Source organism: Strix uralensis, chromosome 7 (genome assembly GCF_047716275.1).
Source record: "Strix uralensis isolate ZFMK-TIS-50842 chromosome 7, bStrUra1, whole genome shotgun sequence".
In the NCBI taxonomy this organism is placed as follows: domain Eukaryota; kingdom Metazoa; phylum Chordata; class Aves; order Strigiformes; family Strigidae; genus Strix; species Strix uralensis.
In genome coordinates, this window is record NC_133978.1 from 5,862,601 (window position 1) to 5,870,622 (window position 8,022).

Sequence of the window (8,022 nt, forward strand, 5' to 3'; positions counted from 1 at the left end):
GCAATTTATTAGGATCCTCTGCACAAGGAGTTTTTTCTGGCACAGGAAATATAGGAGACTCAAACCAAGCAGGTGCGGAAGGACTTGCGTGCAGCGGTTATTCCTACCAGCTTCATTTCTACTTTGTATTTTTAGCATCAACTCTTTTTTCTTTTCTTTTTTTTTTTTTTTCTGAGGCGGTGCTCAGCATCAATAGGAAGCCGGGTGAACGTGTGCGGGCAGGCAATCAGCCTCCACCCACAGAAGGCTGTGGAAACTGTTCCTGTAATAACACCTCTCATTTTCTACTGGCCACGGGCACGCGCTCACCCCTTTGACACCCCTCCAGTGTGTGCAAACAATGACCCATGGGGGAAAACACCCTTCTGCTGGCTATTTCTGCCCTGCCCAGCAGACCAGGGCTTTTTCCACCCTGGCACTAGAAGCCCCATGGGATGCAGCCAGAGTGGTGCCCACCAATGGGCAGGGATCTGACAGGAGGGGGGGCGGCTGCCAGGGGTAGGTGGGAGCTGCAAAAGCCCTCTATCTGGAGGGGGATCTCACAGAGCTCTCTCTCTTGTAGCGCTGTCAGTTTTGCCACACGGTTTTGTTATTTTCTTCTGTGTCAGCAGCGTGCCTCAGGAAATGAGATAGCTTGACAATTGATAACGATGGGAAAACCAAAGCAAATTTTCCACTCTCCTGTCTCACGTACACCTGTGTAATGGGGGCCAGAAGGCTGCAGGGAGCATCAGCCTGTGCCCATCTCTCCCTGTCCTGCTGTGCTCCACGGGTGCCTGCACCCCACTGCGCTTGGCAAGCAAAGAGCTTTCCACCTTCCTATGAATGTGGAAGTGATACTGGAGACCCAGATCTGAAGCAATCTGGGATGTGCAATTCTTAAGAGGAAAGCATGCCCTTTATGGAGTGTCAGGGGATGCCCCAGGAACACTGTGCAATTATTTACCTCTCTGTAAACCACTCAGGACATAAAATGTAAATAATCAGGGAAAAAAAAAAAAAAAATCTCATCTTGAGCTAGAGGACACAAATTGCTGAAAGTTAACATACTTTTTCTTCTTTTAAACAGAGAACAGCACATGTGCTATACTACACTGGAACGGTAATCTCAAAACATGCAATTGCATGACTATCAGTTTAAGAGAAAGAGGGATTTTTTAAGTCAAATATTTTAAATCCACAGAGGAGGACAGTTGCCATACCTAGGTCAGCTACCTCAAATCTACCTCCTGTAAACTGCAAGGAAGATTCATAGGTTCATACTTCTCTTGCATAGATCCTGTGTATACAGACTGGAAGATTAAACACCCCAACAGAATAAGCCTATAAAAACAAGAGAATAAATGAGGAGCAGGTATTTGAGGGCACAGCTTGCTCCTAAAGCGTTTCTTACAGCTACCACACTGAAGCACTGCCATTATTTTCAAATCACATACAAAGCAGATTAAGAGCTTTGAAGTTTTCTAAGGCATTAATTTGGGGAGCAGGGAGCACACAGAGGGAAGGGGCCACCTCAGCACTGTGCACCCAGCCCTCCAACTACACACTGGGGACTCTTTGCTACGTGCATGAAAGATCTGGGAGTAGCCCCTAAACTGTAATAAACACTTCGAAATCTGAAGCGATAAACTGCTCCTTTGTTGTAACCCTCAGGGTGTTTTATCTCCCAACTGGCTTCAGGAGTAACAAGTTAATTTAGTACCATCACTAAGTGGGGATCACACCACAGGAGTGCCTGGTGTGAGCACATCGAGGGCAGGGCATGTAGGGCAAAAAACATTCCCGGTGGGTGCACTTCAGCAACCCCGAGGGGCATCTCATGGGAGTGTTTTGGCCAATTCTTTGGTGGACACCAACCCCTGCCCTGCTCCATCCCAGATAAACGCTGCCGGAGGAGCGGTCCAGAGGAGCAGTCTGACATAGCCATGTCGGGCCGCTCCCTCTGCTGCTTTTCCTTGCCAGACAGCGCCGGTTTACTCTGTGGTCTGCGTTTCCGACAAGCAGCTAGCCAGGCAGATGGGCTCCCATGGGTGCACGGGCACTCGCGGTCCCTGTGCTTATCAGCGAGGCACACAGGCGAGGTGGTATCTGTCCAGACAAGGGGTCCCAATAAGGAAGTTCCTCATTCATAACTGTTCAGAAATCAGATAAACCCTAAGTGCTGGGGGGTCACTCTGCTCTTAGGGATCAGGTTTTTCCCTGGTCCGGCCAGCAGGAGCTCAGTCCTGACTTCAGTGGGGATCCAGGCTGACCCCTGCACCCCTTGAATGCTCCTCCCCAGTGGAGCAGCGAAGCTGGCAGCCAGCTGAAGCAGCTGGGAGTCCCAAAGCGCTGGGCCCTGCCTGTGATGCTCAGCTCTTTATTTGCTCTGCTGGGAAAGTAGAAATAGGTATTTTGTACAGGTCACTGCTCTGGGGAGCAGCCAGTACAGAAAAGGCTACATCTGTTACAAGCAGAGCTGGAAAAGCGGGTAAAGAGAGAATGATGCCAACAGAAAGAAAAATAGAGGTCAGACTGCGCAAAGGGGAGAGAAAGGCAGCTGGGTTGAACACAAGGAGCATTTTTTTTGCCCATCTTGTCTTTTGGGAAGGCAGGTCAGGTTTTTTCCCCAACAGTCACTGCTGAGGTGGGACAAGATCCATCAGACCTGGACATCCAACGGGTCCTGAGTACATTGATCCATCTCAAGGAGTACCCATGAGCTGCCCTGTTAAACACCCCAAAATTACCCTGACCCCCCTGAGCAGCAAGCCCAGCTAAATTAAGGATGTTTTCTGCTACCAGCTCATGTCCAACCAACCAACCTTTAGGGATTGAAAGCAAAAATATATCCTGCCTCAAAATAGCAAAGAGCTGGCAACCCAGGGAGGAAGGTTTGGGTTGACCCGGGGGGATTTCTAAATCTAGCCCTGAGCAAAGATGAATTTTTAACCTGGGCTGCGTCCGAACTCAGTGCCTGGCCCCTGTGCTCACCCGTGTACCCAGAGCACCGTGGTACGTGCAGCCGGGCAGTACATGGCATCCCTCAGCCTCTCGTGCCACCACCTCTTGCCTCCAAGGGCAGTATCAGGACCTGGCCCATGAAGATAAGATTCAAATCTTGCAAGAAATCATTAATGCTCACATGCATCACGTAGAAATCAGACATTCGATGCCATCTAGATCTCCCAGAAGAGTAACTCCTTGTTTTTTCCCATGATGAAGGTTAACAAGCCCACAGGGAGAGATCTTTGCTGGAAAGCCACAGCTGCATCAAGATCGAATGCAGCTGCCGACTGACAGGAAGCTGCCAACGGCCTTTCCCCATCAGTGATCTCCCCTCTGCCACAAACATTAACCAAGCAATGGGCCTGTCCTTCAGTAGGAAAAAAGCAGCTCTCCTTCGTGCTGGGAGGTGTGGTGCTTTCTGCTGCCGTGCGCTGAAGCACAGTGTGCCAGGAGGTTTTGGCTAGCAAATTCAGGACTGTAGTTTAAAAGCAACAACTTGTTAAGACACAACACAGCAGCCGAGCTCTGGTTTCCGATTGGGGAGGCAATTTCAGTAGCTGTCCTTCCTTCTTTAAAACCTCATCGCACGGTAGAAGCGCCCAGCCCGCGTTGGGAGCATGACCCGCACAGCAGAATGAGGGGGGAGTCCCCTTCACAGAGCTGCTCCTTGGGAAAACGCCCCGTGTTGTTCCATAAGGTGGTTTCTCCAACACACAACAACCTCACGTGAGTTGCTCAGCAGCTTTTAGATGCTTTTTCTCAAACCTGGGCTCTTCCCCCATAGATCCACGCCAAACAGCTCACCTTGCCCACACTCCCTGCGCGAGTGCAAACCTATTTCTAAGCACAAGCACCGCCAATGCCACATTAAAACTTCACACCGTGTGCAGGGAGAAAGAGCCTCAGTGAATTTGGGAAGATGAAAAGAAATGGGAAGCACAGACGCTCCCATGGAGGTCTTGCCATGAACCAGATCCGCTTCTCCCATCCCGTGTGTAAAGCAGAGCAGAGCTAGTGTTCGGGCCCCAGTTAACCAACCCTTTACCTACAGTCATAGTTTTGTGATCTTCACTCAGTTGTTGAGGAAAGGGGTGAAATTACGTTTAGAGTAAAAGACAACTTTTTTTTTTATTATTATTTCCTATTGCCTAAAGGAGCCAGGGATTTTTTAGCTAGTTTTAAGCATGCTTGTTTTAGTAGAAATTTCCTTTTGTTTTGAAATGCGACGTGCAGAAAAGGAAAATGAGGGAAGGCATGAAAAGCAGGCTGGCCACAGGAGCATCTCCCTGGCAGGACTGGCAGACCCCAGCCCACCGAGCCCCTTCTGAAGGATGTGCTCCATGCTCTCCGGGTGGACACTGCTGCGGCGCGAAGCAGCACGCTCCAAAGGCCTGTCCCTCAGGTTCAGAGACAGCCTGTGGTGCTGATGAAACTGCTCTGGCCCTGGCAGCGCCGGGGATTTCAATATGAGCACATCCCTTCAGAAAACATAATTTGCACTAATTAGGAAAAAAGGCATTTTTTTGCCTTTTCCTACTTCAAAGAAACAGCTCTATTTTTTCATCTCTTTTAGTGCAGAAGAGGGCTTCGACAGCAGTCAGCCAGGGAAAGCCAAAGCCTGTGACACAATTCATCTCATCTAACCTTTCCAGCAAAGAGGGCAGTGGGGAGGCCAGGACAGGCCAACCAGGGAGGTAAGACTCACAAGACCCTTGCACTTCCAATACCTCATGTCTTTACGGTGTAGAAGACAAAGAATGTCTTTCCACAAGCTCTATGTAACACCGGCAGCTTGGTGCTATAAGAAAACATCAAGGCAAAGCACATAGAGAAGTGAAAAAAGGATCTGAGAGTTATTTGCCAAAAGTTCCAAATATGGACAGGCAGGATGGATAGCAGTGTATGACACTCATCAGCCCTAGGTGTCCACGCACAAACCACTGGTAAATGTTTGGGGTTCAGAGTAAACTTTGCTAGCAGGAGATTATGTTGTTCTTTACTGTTCCCTCCTTGCCTGCAGACCACGTGCTGGCAACCAAATCCAGCATCACCATTTCTGTCTCCTTGTCTATACTAGACATCGCTTCTAGGGTGTCACTACCTCTGTTATTTTAAAAGTCCTGGCTTTCTGGTGGAAGGATGCTCCAGGCCTGCCCAATTACATCCTCTTGTGGGCTGCTGTGAAACTCCTCTGGTGTTTGCAGAACCCACTGGCTATCCAGAGATGGGCTCCAGGAGAGCAGGAGGAATTTCAGGGCCAACACAGTGGTTTAAGACCCCACCTGGGAACCACTTGTTTTTGCTGTCTTCCAAGACAGTTAGCATACAGGAAATCATGTTAATTCCTTTTTTCTACCCCCCCCTCTACATTTCACCCATTGATCTCTGACGCAAGCGCGCGTACTCCTCTTACGGCGTTCAGTGACTAACACCAGCTCACTCCATCACATGCCCATCGCAATCTTTCAATCACTCATCCAATTCCTCTTTGTTTCAGCAGAAAATTGCATTAAAAACCTCGAACAGTGAAATCCTTTCATCCTTGTCTAACACCAACTAGTAAGTTTCCTTTACAGCAACAATGAGCATGTAAAAAGACTTTAACTATTTTGTGCATACCAAATGCCAAAAACTCAAGCACTAAACATTTAAAACGTTGCTAAAAACACCTGAATTACAGTCTTTGGCATTAAGGGACCACGTTGTTATCAGTCACTTCTTTCTAAACAAACACTTGATACCATGGACATTTTCCATTCTGAAGGCAAGTAACATGTTTGCAGAAACACGCTGTGTTTAGTATCCCCTCTGCCCAACAGTCTCTCTGGCACATTGTCCAGATCTTCAGCTGCAAAGACAGAGTTGTACAATAGGTTTGGAAAAAAGGCGGCCAAGGCAAGTAGTCTTTGTCAGAAAACTGCTGTTTGTATGCCTGCCTGTGACAAGGAAGAGCTAGAAACCACCAGCCAAACTGCAAAATTTAAAAGTACTAGCAAGCACTTTGGACAGAGTTCCTGGGAAGTACATAAAAGCAGTTTTCAAACAAAATTTTAAAATCTGCATTCGTTATTTGTGGTGAGCTCTAAAGTAGCCAAAGATGTTGCAACTGAAGAGGAAAGAAAGTTGACAAATGCTTCTCACCACAACTTTACACATTTGATTTTAACATAACAGTCTTTAGTTCTGTAACTTCAAGACTACAGAAGGGTTGGTCTCGTGAGCTGCCAGTCCAGCCAAGTCCTCCTTTGCAGGACTCTTTCTGGGCATCTCATAATGGAAAGTTCCACGGAAAACATCTAGGTAACAACCAACTATCTCAGTCTTTTAAAAGACAGACACAAGTAAAGCTCATCTTCACACTCTCAGCGCTGAGCGAAAGGAAAACACCAAACAAAACTGAGATGTGTAAAGCCATGCGTTAACAAGATCAGTTTGTTTCTCGTTGTCTGATGTCGAGCTTAATCAGGCCCCTGCAATATTTCCGGACGTGGAAGCACAGCAGCAATCACACCCAGCGCAAGCGCCGTGCTGACACATTGACACCTTCTCTGTTTTGCAGATAGAGAAGGAAACCATCCACCTCGCCAGGACCAACCACGCAAGCCTGTGCCGGGGCAGGACCAAAACCCCCAGCAGAGGAGCTTTTGGGCGGGCAAACAGAGCGAACCAGCCCAGGGACCTTTTGTTTTGGCCACACTGAGGCAGCAACCACCACCGGCTGCCCGCCTTGCAACACGGGGGACCCGCTTTCCTGCTGCGAAGGAGAAGTGAGCACTCACTTCTGCCCGCCTCCCCTGGTATTTCAGCTGGCTTAAGAGGTGAGAACAGCAAAGGACATGGCTGTCACCTCCTGGCGCTCTCCTCCAGTCTGGTCCCCTCAAGGGGAAAAAAAAATAGAGAGAGCTTCCTTTGACGGGCTTGTAGGGAGAGACAGAGAACAAGGCACTGGTTTCTTTCTCTCCTGAAATATTTAAACACAGCACAACCTTCCTGAGCAACCCATATTATAACACATACAATCTCTCTAGCTGGCATGAGAATTAAAAGCATTTCAATTAAAACAAAACTGTGTTTTTAATCAAACCAAATTACTTCTCGTATTATGCACCACTTGAAGTACACTGAGGTTATAGCTTCTGAGTTCAGATCTTGCACTCGATATGAATTCTGCACAAACATGGGCTTCTTGTAAATCTCACTGCTTTATGCTGGGTAAGGAGAAAAAAAACCTAGTAGAACCACAGAAAGGTTGCAGTTGTAAAGTATTTTTTTTCCATACAAAAAGGAACAGAAATGCAGGTTAAATGGAGTTCACAGGAACCTAATCTTTAATTAATCTTTGGAATAAATGCCTGACCTCACACATACTTTACAGTTAAAACTCAACATTCTTGAAGGGAGCTTTGCTGCCTAATCCAACAAGCTCCCCACCTCCTTTTTTTTAACTAAATACACAATCTGACTTAAATTCATTCTCTCAAATCATTGAACAAACAGGAATTATTCATCCTTAAAGAAGACATGCCTTAGAAGAACCACAATGTAGTGTGTTGTGCTGAGCATCTGGCACGATATAGTCACCAGTAATAAAATATACTTAGCTGGTGGTAGGCTTGAACATTTACTGTAGGAGATGAACAATTGGCATAATTGGTTTCTGTAACTCCGTATGCATTTATAAAATGTATTTACATTGTACTGCAGAGTTTTTAAGAAGAGCTGCAGAGCTGAAGCGTTCTGGGATGTCTTCAGAGGAGAGAGGTGTCCAAACCACAGCGCCAACCACACAGCTGTGTTGAAAAAGCTCCAGTCCCTCTTATTTCCGGGCCTTCTTAACTACCGACCCACTCCCACCAGTCTGCTGAGCTCTCACTAGGATTTCGGTGAATTCAGGGTACCTCTGCACACAACTGCTGGTTGAAAGGGACACATCACCCTGCACTTTGCTCAGCTTTGCCTACCTTACAGGCAACTTTCAATTCTCGCTTCAGACCAGTATTTGAAAGATATAACAGGAAAAAGAAAAAAAAAGTT